The following is an 11,501-nucleotide window of genomic DNA, read 5'->3' on the forward strand; positions in this document are numbered from 1 at the left end:
GCAATCAGCGCACCTCAATAGCACAGCGCCCAGCTTCATCCCGTGCGAAAGAAGGGGAGAAGAAGGGATTCATCCCATCCGTGTTCCTCTTCCGGATTCCCAACTCCTTCCAATCCTGTCCGCTTGCACCTTCCAAATCAGTGTCTTCATCTTAAGCCGTCAATCCCAACGCCTCTTCTTCCTTCAGCCATTCTGGATATTTTGCCATCAGCAGAGTCCCACCATTTCAGCCCGCATGCATGGAGATTCAAACAGCGATGCAGCCAAGCATCCCACGTTCCATACATGTAACTTCCATCCCAGCATCGCCCAACCGAAGCAGAGAAGATCCTCCGCAATCGCAGCATCCCAGCATCTTCCCCGGATATTCCGCCACCAGCGCGTCCCAACCGAATCAACCGGCAGCTATTTCCCAAGGATCTTGCGATCAGATCCCAAGTGTATCACGCGGTGAACCTTCCATCCATGCGTTTCAGCCCGTGCCAGCAGCCCCTCTTCCGCTCCATCCCAGCGTCTCTTCCACGTCCTCCCGTTGATCCCGTGGCCAGCCGTGAAGCTTCCAAGATATCTTCCGTGCCAGCCACCGTGCCAGCTCCCGTCGGATCCCCAGCATCACGCAGCCAGCAGCCCACCTTCCGCAATCCGCCCAGCCTATCCCACTGATCCCGCCTCTTCCACGTCTCCAAGGGCTATAAGAAGGGTAGAGAGGCCATTGGCAGGGGGAGTGCTCGGTTGTGGGGGTGGGAACCAAAAGAGAGCTCGGTGGGAGAGAAGAAAGAAAAAAGAAACAGAGCATTGCTCTGTTCTTTTGGAGAAGAAAGAAAGAAAAAAAAATAATATTTTATGTTGTTCCACCGTGGGAGAGAAAGGGAGAAGTGTTCTTTTTGATTTTTTGTTATTTCCTTTTTTTATTTTATTTGCAGAAGAAAGGCAGCATCAAGCCACCAATCTTCATTTCTACCTTTGTAATCAATTTATTTTTATGAAATCTAGCAAAATTTCTTTCATGCAATCCCTGTTCTAGGTTCAAGTTAATTTCTGTTTTCTTTTTATGAAATCTTTTAATGCAATCCATTAATTTTTCTTTTATGCAATTCATGTTTTAGGTTAAGTTTAATTCCTGCAGTTTGTTTTATGCATTCAAAAATTCTCGTTTTAGGTGCAATTTATGAAATCTTCTTTCATGCAGTCTATGTTCCAGGCTTCAATCTCCCTAAGCACTGTTGTCATCCATTTTAATTTATGCAAAAAAACTCTTCTTTTCCATTAAATATATAAATGCTTTTTGAATCTAAGTACATATCTTCTAGTTAATTTTAATTAAAAATCATTCTCCGGTAGACTAGAGAATCTATCAACATCCCCGACGTAATGTTTTTCTTTTGATATTCAAAAATCGCTTTTGAATCCGAGTGAACATTTTTATTTTTAAGCAACTCCAATCGCCTCCCTGTGGATCGACCTCTTACGACCACTATTCTTCGAGTAGAACAGGTAAGAGTAAATTTAAATTTAAACTTTGTTCGTCGGTTCTAACAACGATCTGTCTAGCGTATTTTTAGGTAGGCAGGAAAGGACGAACAGCCACCCACTCATTGTAGCAAGAAGCAACTAGGTAAAAAATGAATCATCTACTTCATGCTTAGTTTAAATAATAAAAAAAAGGAATAGAGGTGTATGTATGTCTCATGGCCAGTTCCGAAAAGTAATGGCAGCAATGCTGCTTCTCCAGGCAATGGAATATGAGACTGCCATCAGGTGGAGGAACTTTCTGAAAGGTTGAACTTTCTAGAAGAACCATCAACACCCAAAGACTTTCTATGTGACGTTTACTTAGGAATTTACAAACATGATTGGTTTGCTCCAACAAGTTAAGGAGATTATCATCCAGAAAAATCTCCTTCGTCACACCTAACACTAGCCACTCCTTGTAGCAACAGGCAGTTGGGTAGAAAACAACTTGTCTTCTCTGATTCTTAGTTTAAATAAAAAACCAAAAGAATAAAGGAATATGCATGTCTCATGTTCAATCCCAAAAGGTAACAGCAACAACATTGCTTCCTCGGGCAATAGAATATGAGACTGTTTCTAGGTCGAAGTACTTCCTTAAAGTATTGCACTTTCAAAAGAAACATTAACATCCAATGACTTTCTTTGTGACATTCACTTACAAATAGGTTACATGTTCTTGGATTATGATATATATGGTTCTTGGATTATGATATATAACCCCCCTTTAGGCTTAAATAAAAAACCAAAAGAGTCTATTTGAAAATCGACGCCAGGTAATAGAAAAAATTAACTATAGAAGGTCAAAATCATATTCCAAATTTAGATGATTTTACAGAGCCTAAAAAACTATAATCCTCTTTGTGTCTATTGATTTCATAGTTTAGGTGTCTATTGATTAATTCCACCCAAAGTAGGACTTATGATCAAGTCCTATTAATTAAATTCAATAAATTAAATTAAATTGCAATCCGATTGCAATTATTCCTTCTTTTAACCACTAACTCTTAGCAGATTAACCATTTATCAATCTAATTGATCATATGTGATTCTTAATCACAATTCAACCATCGGATCGATCAATACTTCTATTGTGTGTGATCCCATAGGTTCCATTCTGACTGGTAGTGAGATATATTGCGATCTCTATCACAATATCATTGAAAACTCTTTTTAATGGGTTGAAACAATTCCAACTCAACTCACCAGGGATTATCAACCATCGAGATGATCCCTGTGAGTCTCACCATCCACCAGTGATACCTAGCAGTATGTAGTGGCTACCCAGCAGAATAGAATGATGAACCTCTAGGTGCAATTATCGTATGATACAGTCCTTCTATCGTGGATCCCTACAGACAGGAGGTCATGGATAACTCATCAAACCCCATCGTCTGTCATATGTCTAGATTTATTTGACTTGAGTTCAATAGTGGAAAAACTCTTTCTCTACTATATTTACTGCCCTGGCCAAGGTCTTAGAACTCAGTCTAATAAATCACATAGGATCATTCCTCTTCTATCAAGGTCGATAGATTCCATGTAAGTGCATACCCTACTCCTACAGTGAACCTACTGCAGCCAATCTACACTATAAGGACCCATATGACTAGAGACCATGTATACGTGTAGTCAAACTATAATAACCTTACTGTGAGTAGCCGAAGCACCGCAGGTCAAAGGACCAGTCATACTACTGTAACTCAAGCAAGTCACTGATGAGTGGATAGACATCCAAGTGACTTCTTATCTTGGTCACGCTCAGTACCCTTGTTCTCTAACAAGCACCTACACTATCACTTCAGTGTCCCTACACTATGGACTCGAGTCTCGTCCATCCAGAAGGAAAGTGATCTGTGCACTGATCGGATCGATTACCGTCCTTGTGATGATCCATTGATCAGGAGCATTTAGAAATTAATCACCAATGATACATGGCTCAAATTCTCAACTCTTGAGAATATGTATCATCATCTTATTAATTCCTTGGACGATTCATAGACACATAAACAATATGAATGAAAAGATGCCCTATTTATTATTCAATAATAATAAAGTTAAGTACAAATTTATGTCCTAGAATTAATAATGTGTCCGTCAGATTGGCTTCTAGGACATACATCTAACAATCTCCCATTTGCACTAAAGACAATCAGTCATATATCTAAGTCCCATCTTCTCAAGGTGGGCTTCAGTCTTCTGCTGATTTAAAAACTATCAAATGCTGCCTATACAAATTATCATAAATTGGAGGACCAGGCATCATTTTAAAAAATCTGAAATTTAAAGGGTTACAATCATATATACAGTCTTCTAATTTCACATTATATCGTAAATTTTTATAATGGGCAAACCAATCATAAGAATATACGAGCTATGATGAAAGGTAAAAAGTGATGGCCCCAAAAAATAGGAGCCATGTTGATTTCATGGGGCATGTTGAGGTGCCGAGACAATGAGGTCACAATGGTTAACAGCCAGGTTATTGAAAATATAGCTAATGAAACTAAAAGCATGTACCATTATAGAATACACATCATCTAGCTAAAACTAACTCATGCATGCAACAGCGGACACAAGGTACTTAAATTGCATGAAATCTTCAAAGTGCTTTCCGCCTAAAGTTTAAACAGCTAGCATATGTATGCTTCTTTAATTTGACATTTACCAAGAGACAGGTAACACAATGCAACAATAAAAAGCACCATAAACGAAAGGTAATGGCACCAATGTTGCACCTCCAGGCCATAGAATATGGGACTGCCATCAGGTGGAGGAACTTCCTAGAAGGATTGCACTTTCAAGAAGAACCATCAATACCCAAGAACTTTCTATATGACGTTTACTTAAAAATTTACAAAAACATGATTGGTTTGCTCCAACAAGTTAAGAAGATTTTCACCCAGAAAAATCTCCTTCGTCACACTTAACACTAGCCACCCACTCCTTGAAGCAAGAAGCAGCTGGGTAAAAAATGAAAAACATCTAATCAATAGCCTCCTGAGCGAAGATGCTACAATAGGGAATAGAAATTGAAGGCCACTTTCTCCTCAAGCACCAAATCATCAGTGGCGACCTTTCTAAGAGCTTGGACTTTGTTACTATTTGTTTAAGCCAAATACCCAAATGATTATCATTATAAACGTTCGCATAAAAGTTCCCGCACAATAAGGTCAAAATGGTAAATTTGGTTCGGACAAGCCGAGAAACCCTAGAAAGCGCTCTATAAAACCTCGGCCGCCTCCTGCGTTTCTAAGATGTCGAAGCGAGGTAACGCCTCTCTCGCTTTCAGGCCCTCCCTACCCCCGCCTCCGGATTTTCTCGATATCCTTTGCTTCCATCTTGTGATCTGATTAGGGTTTTATGATCCGATTCATCTAGCCAAATGAATCGCGGTCATGGCATTAGATCCTTTTTGCTCTGCTCAAAGATGTCTTCAGATGAGCGCCTTCTTGTCTTTGTTGTTTGCTTTAGGGAAAACAAAAGAGACCGATGTAGAAGCCTTGCAAGTTTAATCTTTGCGGGATGAATGCGTCCGATTTTAGGGCGATTGTAAGGCTTGATTCCTTCATCAAACCAATTGGATTCCATTTTTTCATTCAAGTTTTGGCCTTCCATTTTTTCCGCCTGGAAAGCTTACGCTTTACTTTTTGGGACTGGCCATGAGACAGACATGCACTTTCTCTTTTGTTTCTTAATTAAACTAATCATCACCAGATGCATGCTGTTTCCCACCTTGCTTCTATATGCACGTCTGTTTTATGGTAACTTGAAAAGCAATTTAAGTAGCATAATGTCTTATTTTTAAGTCTTCGCCATTGTATGTTTAACAACTTTTAGACTCTTGCTTATAGGCCCTACAGTTAAAGAATGTCTTGTAGTTCATCACATTCTTCATTCGCTTCTTATGTTTTTGAAGTTGCTTCCCTATTGGATGAGTGGCCTCCATTGGGTCATTTCTCAGTGAGAAGCATACATTTAACATGGCCAGTATTAAACAGCATGGTGCTTTTTATTGTTGCATTGTGTTACCTGTCTCCTGGTAAATGTCAAATTAAAGAAGCATACATATGCTGGCTGTTTAAACTTTAGGCGGAAAGCACTTTGAAGATTTCATGCAATTTAAGTACCTTGTGTCCGCTGTTGCATGCATGAGTTAGTTTTAGCTAGATGATGTGTATTCTATCATGGTACATGCTTTTAGTTTCATTAGCTATATTTTAAGTAACCTGGCTGTTAACCATTGTGACCTCATTGTCTCGGCACCTCAACATGCCCCATGAAATCAACATGGCTCCTGTTTTTTGGGGATGTCGCCCAGTCTATTACACTTGGATGAGAACCATATAGCCACATGAGATTATCAGACGTCAATCTATTACACTCATAGAAGAATTGTGGTTATGTTGTCACGGCTACTTTTCATCATGCATTTGCTGTATGATAATGAAACAGCTGTTTTTGGCTATTTAATGAGCCTAATTCATCATAAAAGCCTATTAAATATTTATAATTTTAAACGAAGGCATGTAAGGAATTGGTTGGGAATTGGCATTGAAACCCTCCTCCTTGTGACCCTATTTATTACAAGCACATGCACGTCAATCGATCAGTTGGTCTTCAACTCTTGAATTGGTCCCGAGCCTCCTTGATTCGATCCTTGATCAACTCTTGATCCAATCGCCATCAACCGCTCAAATCGCCCTTCATCTCATGTATTGTCTTCGACTTGATCATTGACGTACATTATATCACAGAAATACAACCAGATATAAAATAATAAATTACATCCCCTTTTAGGAGACATGCAGGCCTCTCAAAACATCAAATAAGATGCATGCAAGCATCTGAAAAATTACATGACGTTATAGATCACATCGCATGTCATTACATTTGATACCAAAAGGGTTTGAATCCTATGATCATCACTGCATGCAGCAATTATAGTTTTCAGATCTGAAATCTAATTGATTATCTTATGACATGGGTTGCTGATCATTCTAAACATGATTCTAAACTTTGTAATTCCATTAACAATGCAATTAGAATCATCAATTTATCACATAAAAAATCAGCATGCAAAAATCAGCAACTCTGAAAAAATCTGCATGCAGAAAATTTTCAGCATGCATAACCTTTTAAATTTCAGATCTAAGATGCCTATTAATAATTAATCCTTATCTTAATCTACGAAACCTAAGCTCTAATACCACTGTTGGAAACCCGCCCATGCCGCTTATTGTACCACGCCTCTTGACAAAATAAATTTAAAATTTAGCACCTATATATATATATATATGCATCCTCTTCCTATTACTGACTGAGAAGTCTTTTTTTTAAAATTATTGGTGGGGATACAGCTTAATTTTTATTAATATGGTTGATTTACAGCTTATAAATAGACCGTCCAAATCATGGGTAGGTCAATTATAGAAGGAAAAAAAAATAGATTTTACTAGAAGAACCATCAACACCCAAAGACTTATTTTACGTAAATATATATATATATATATATATATATATATATATATATATATATATATATATATATATAAAATCTACAAGAGTATAGTGCCAATGTCTAGGATGGCATGCATGGTGCTGTTACACAAGTCAACATGGTGGCAATAATAAAAAGTAAAAAAAATGGTTTGATATCCTTCTTCAAATTATAACTTATTTTGACAATAAGACATGATCATTTAGTCAAATATTTACATATATATCATCCCAAGTTCTAGTAACAATCCATCAATCAGAGTTCATTTGGAATTAAGATGGTTGTAAAGATTATATTAGAAAGTTAAAAGAAAATGCATTTATCTGTCTATCCTCAAATGTCTAATCTGCAGTAAGAGCCTTCAATTGAGCTAGAGGGACCTATAATTAGGAAGGTTACCATTTTCTAGTCCGCCTTTAACTATGCTTTGTAGTCCTTTCACTTCTTACTATGTGATTGGAAGATCCATTTCTTAGGAATAGGCTCAAGGCAATATATTTCATAATTAAACCATATAATGCATTTTAAACTATATATTTATGGATTAAGAAATAAATTAATATTTGATACCATTAGAAATTTCCAAGTTTTGTCTCCTTGGTCTTGTGTGCATGATCTTTGGTTATAATAATCATAATAATTTAAGGGCAACTTACTTTTCATGCTAGGTCCTTAGGAAGCTAGAGCGACACCTCCTTGCTGCTCCTACTGATTGCCTTTTGCTATTGAAGGTGACTTTGATGCGATTATTTTCTTCTTTACTGCATATGTTAAGACACTTGGTGGAGCTATGCATCCTCTTCCTATTAGTGACAGAACTCATTTAATTAGAAGAACATATTCATATAAGCAAGTTCAAATATACTATACCATAATTTAAAGTGAGTTAATTGCAAAATACAAGAATAATAAGGAATCAAGATAAACTCCATTTGGACAATGATATAACCGATAAGAATTATTATCTTCTAGGTCATCTTCTAATTGGAAGGATCGTGGTTGTTCAAAGTTTGAAAAGAGTTGTGGTTGGAAATTGTTTGACTGAAGCAGGGCCTCGCTAGAGTTAGGCTTAACCTGATGGGGTTGGCAATTGCTTGATTAGGGCTCCAAATGGCTAGTCATGATGGCAGGGGATGAGAAAAACTGAGCCTAGCTATGGCTAGGCCATGTTGACTAAGCCTGGTGTGACAAAGATGATTTAGCCTATGTTGATAGCTTGGCAAGATTAGATTTTTGTTGTTGCAGCCTTAGACCACTAGGCATAAATCCTTTGGTCATGTAGACCTGAATTCTATGTAGAATCTTTAACTTTTCTTGCAAAATCAAATAAAATAAGTTATGCAATTAATGTTTCAAGTAAATATTTTATATATCGTCAGTTTTAGCTATAACAAATTAGTAAACAAGGGAATCATAATTACATGTACAAATGAAATAGATATTATGCATTTAGACATGCAATCAAAGGAACAATGAAGTAAAGTATTTACCATACTCATCATTCCTTCTAGTTTGGTTGAATCTTGTCTTAACACTCTCCAAATACCATGAATAAAAAGTCACACATTCTTTCATTAGATATCCTTCAATAATTAAACTCTTAGGGTGGCTTCTATTAAGCACATATTTTAGAGTGCAAGTACATACCTATGGACAAGTGAAATGGGTTCAAAGGCAAATATGGGTACAATTTTATGAGCCTTAACAACTTTGAATAAAAACAAATTAGTTTTTAGTAACTAAAGATGCACCTCACACTAGGGCATATTCACCGATATTGCATAAGTTTGGCTTCAGATGCTATGTAAACGACCATGTGTACCATGATATTAAAGAAAGCTAGTAGGAAGATCCTCTTCAAGTGATAAAGGGCAAGTGTAGCTTTGGAACACAAATCCCAAAGGTACATTCTTAATGCAGTGAAAAATGCAGCAAATAACACAACCACCAGAATTTAACACATATTCTCAAGAGTTGAGAATTTAAGATATGTGTCATTAGGTAGTTAATTTCTAAATTGCTCCTTATCGATGGATCATCACGAAGGACAGTGATCGATCCGATGAGATTAGTGCGCAGATCACTTTTCTTAATGGACAAGTCTTAAGTCCACAATATGGGGACACTAGAGTAATTGTGCAAGTGCTTATTAGAGAACAAGGGAACTGAGCGTGACCAAAGCAAGAAGTCACTCGAATATCTATCCACTCGTCAGTGACTTATTAGATGCTAAAGTTGTATGACTAGTATTTAGACCTGCGATGCCTTAGCTAATCACGGTGAGGTTGTTGTAGTTTGACGAGCACATAAACATAGGCCCTAAGGATCCTTGTAGTGCAGATTGGCTGCAGTAGGTTCGATATCGGATTAAGGTTGCATCTAGATATGATCTATCACCTTGATAGATTAGGAGTGATCCTATGTGATTTATGAGACTAAGTTCGAGAAACCTTGGCCTGGGCAATTCTAGAAAAAGAGTTTTCCATTCTCGAACTTGAGTCAAATAAATTTGACATAAGACAGATGATGGGGTTTGACAAGTTATCCATAACTTCCGCCATGTCGGGATCCACGATAGAGGTACTGTATCATACGCTAACTGCACCTAGAGGTTCATCCATTCTGTTTTGCTGAGTTGCCACTATATGCTGCTAGGTGTCACTAATGGATTGTGAGACTTGAAGGCATTTACTTGGTGATCAGTGATCCCTAAGAGAAGAGTTGAAATTATTTCAACCCATTGAAAGAAGTTTAAATGATATTATGATAGAGATCATAATATATCTCACTACCAGATAAAATAGAACCTACGGGGTCACACACATTAGAGGTTTTGATCGTTTCGATGGTTGGATTGCGATTTAGAATCGCAATTAATCTTAACTGTCAATTTGATTGACAATTGGTCTAACCTATTAAGAGTTAGTGAGTTAAAGAAGAAGGATTTTCAATTCGATTGCAATTTAATTGATTCAATTGGACCTAATTAAATTAGGCTTAACCTTATTGGATGAGGAAGGGAAGGTCTAATTAATTAGAACTCTTTATTAGATAAGGAACTTAATTTATGAAGTCCAATTTGGATCCAGATTGGATTAGGATTCACATGAATCAATTTGGAGGACACATTGGGCCCTAATTGGATTTGGATTCAATTGATCAAGTGGGACCATATAATTCCTAGTTGGATTAGGAGACCCATGGATGGAAGGAAGGGAAAGATCCCTTCCTTCATGCGTGTGAGGCAAAGAAGGAAAGAGGGAAGGGAAAATAACCCGACACATGTAGCATTAGTAAACTAGGAAAATATAATGGAAGCTATAATAACCTTTGTTAGTTGATCACTTTGCTTTTTTAACAATGGCCACTTCGTTTATATATATATATATATATATATATATATATATATATATATATATATATATATATATATATATATATATATATATATATATCTACAAGAGTTTAGTACCAATGTCTAGGATGGCATGCATGGTGCTGTTACACAAGCCAACATGGTGGCAATAAAAAAAAGTAAAACAAATGGTTTGATATCCTTCTTCAAATTATAACTTATTTTGACAATAGGACATGACCATTTAGTCAAATATTTACATTTATATCCTCCTTAGTTCTAGTAACAATCCATCAATCAGAGTTCAGTTGAAATTAAGATGGTTGTAAAGATTATATTAGAAAGTTAAAAGAAAATGCATTTATCTATCTGTCCTCGAATGTCTAATCTGCAGTAAGAGCCTTCAATTAAAATAGAAGGACCTATCATTAGGAAGGTTACCATTTTCTAGTCTGCCTTTAACTATGCTTTGTAGTCCTTTCACTTCTTACTATGTGATTGGAAAATCCATTTCTTAGGAATAGGCTCAAAACAATATTGTTGACCTCTATTTGATTTTGATGAGCTCAAAACACATGAGCACATTTCTTATTGTACTAATAAATTTAAGTGAGAGTTTCAGAAGAAAATACATAAAAACTTAAGATAAATCCATTAGAAAAAAGGTTCAAAGGAATTAAGATGAGTTAAACATTTTGTTTGAACCTTATTTGCACTTGGACTGTCCACGAGACGTCTTCCATAGTGGATGAGACGTCTCTGGCACTTAAAAAGTGGTCTGGCATGCCCTCGAGCCGACTAATGACTAAAGAAAGTTGACTTCCACAGAAAAATAGAAGACTATCTCAATGTGCCAGTGCACGAGAGGTCTCCCGCAGTGAAGAATAGTATAACTCTTTTCTCCGATCAGAATGCGAGACGCCTCCTTCAGAGCGCGAGCTGTCTCCTTCAGAGAAAAGATAGAAAAGTATGTTTTGCAAGCTGTGCGCGAGCCAACTCCTACAAAGCACGAGCCGTCTCTCGCAGATGAAATCAAAGACTCAGTTTTAATGAGGCAGAGCGCGAGCCGACTCCAGACTGTTGCGAGCCATCTTCTGAAAGAACAGAAGTTCAAATTTGAAGAAGCCATGCACGAGC

The 11,501-nt window shown here is 37.1% G+C and overlaps 1 non-coding gene across 1 annotated transcript; it reads left to right on the forward strand.

Annotated features, from left to right (window-relative positions):
- The first annotated feature begins 5,427 nt into the window (after positions 1–5,427).
- On the forward strand, positions 5,428–5,559 carry LOC148714575 (small nucleolar RNA snoR137). Its single transcript, XR_015975966.2, has one exon. It is a non-coding gene; the product is annotated as a small nucleolar RNA snoR137 (small nucleolar RNA).
- The last annotated feature ends 5,942 nt before the right edge of the window (positions 5,560–11,501 follow it).

Source organism: Phoenix dactylifera, chromosome 2 (assembly GCF_051530095.1).
Source record: "Phoenix dactylifera cultivar Ajwa chromosome 2, Ajwa_hap1_PhDact_Kaust_v1.1, whole genome shotgun sequence".
NCBI classification, from domain to species: domain Eukaryota; kingdom Viridiplantae; phylum Streptophyta; class Magnoliopsida; order Arecales; family Arecaceae; genus Phoenix; species Phoenix dactylifera.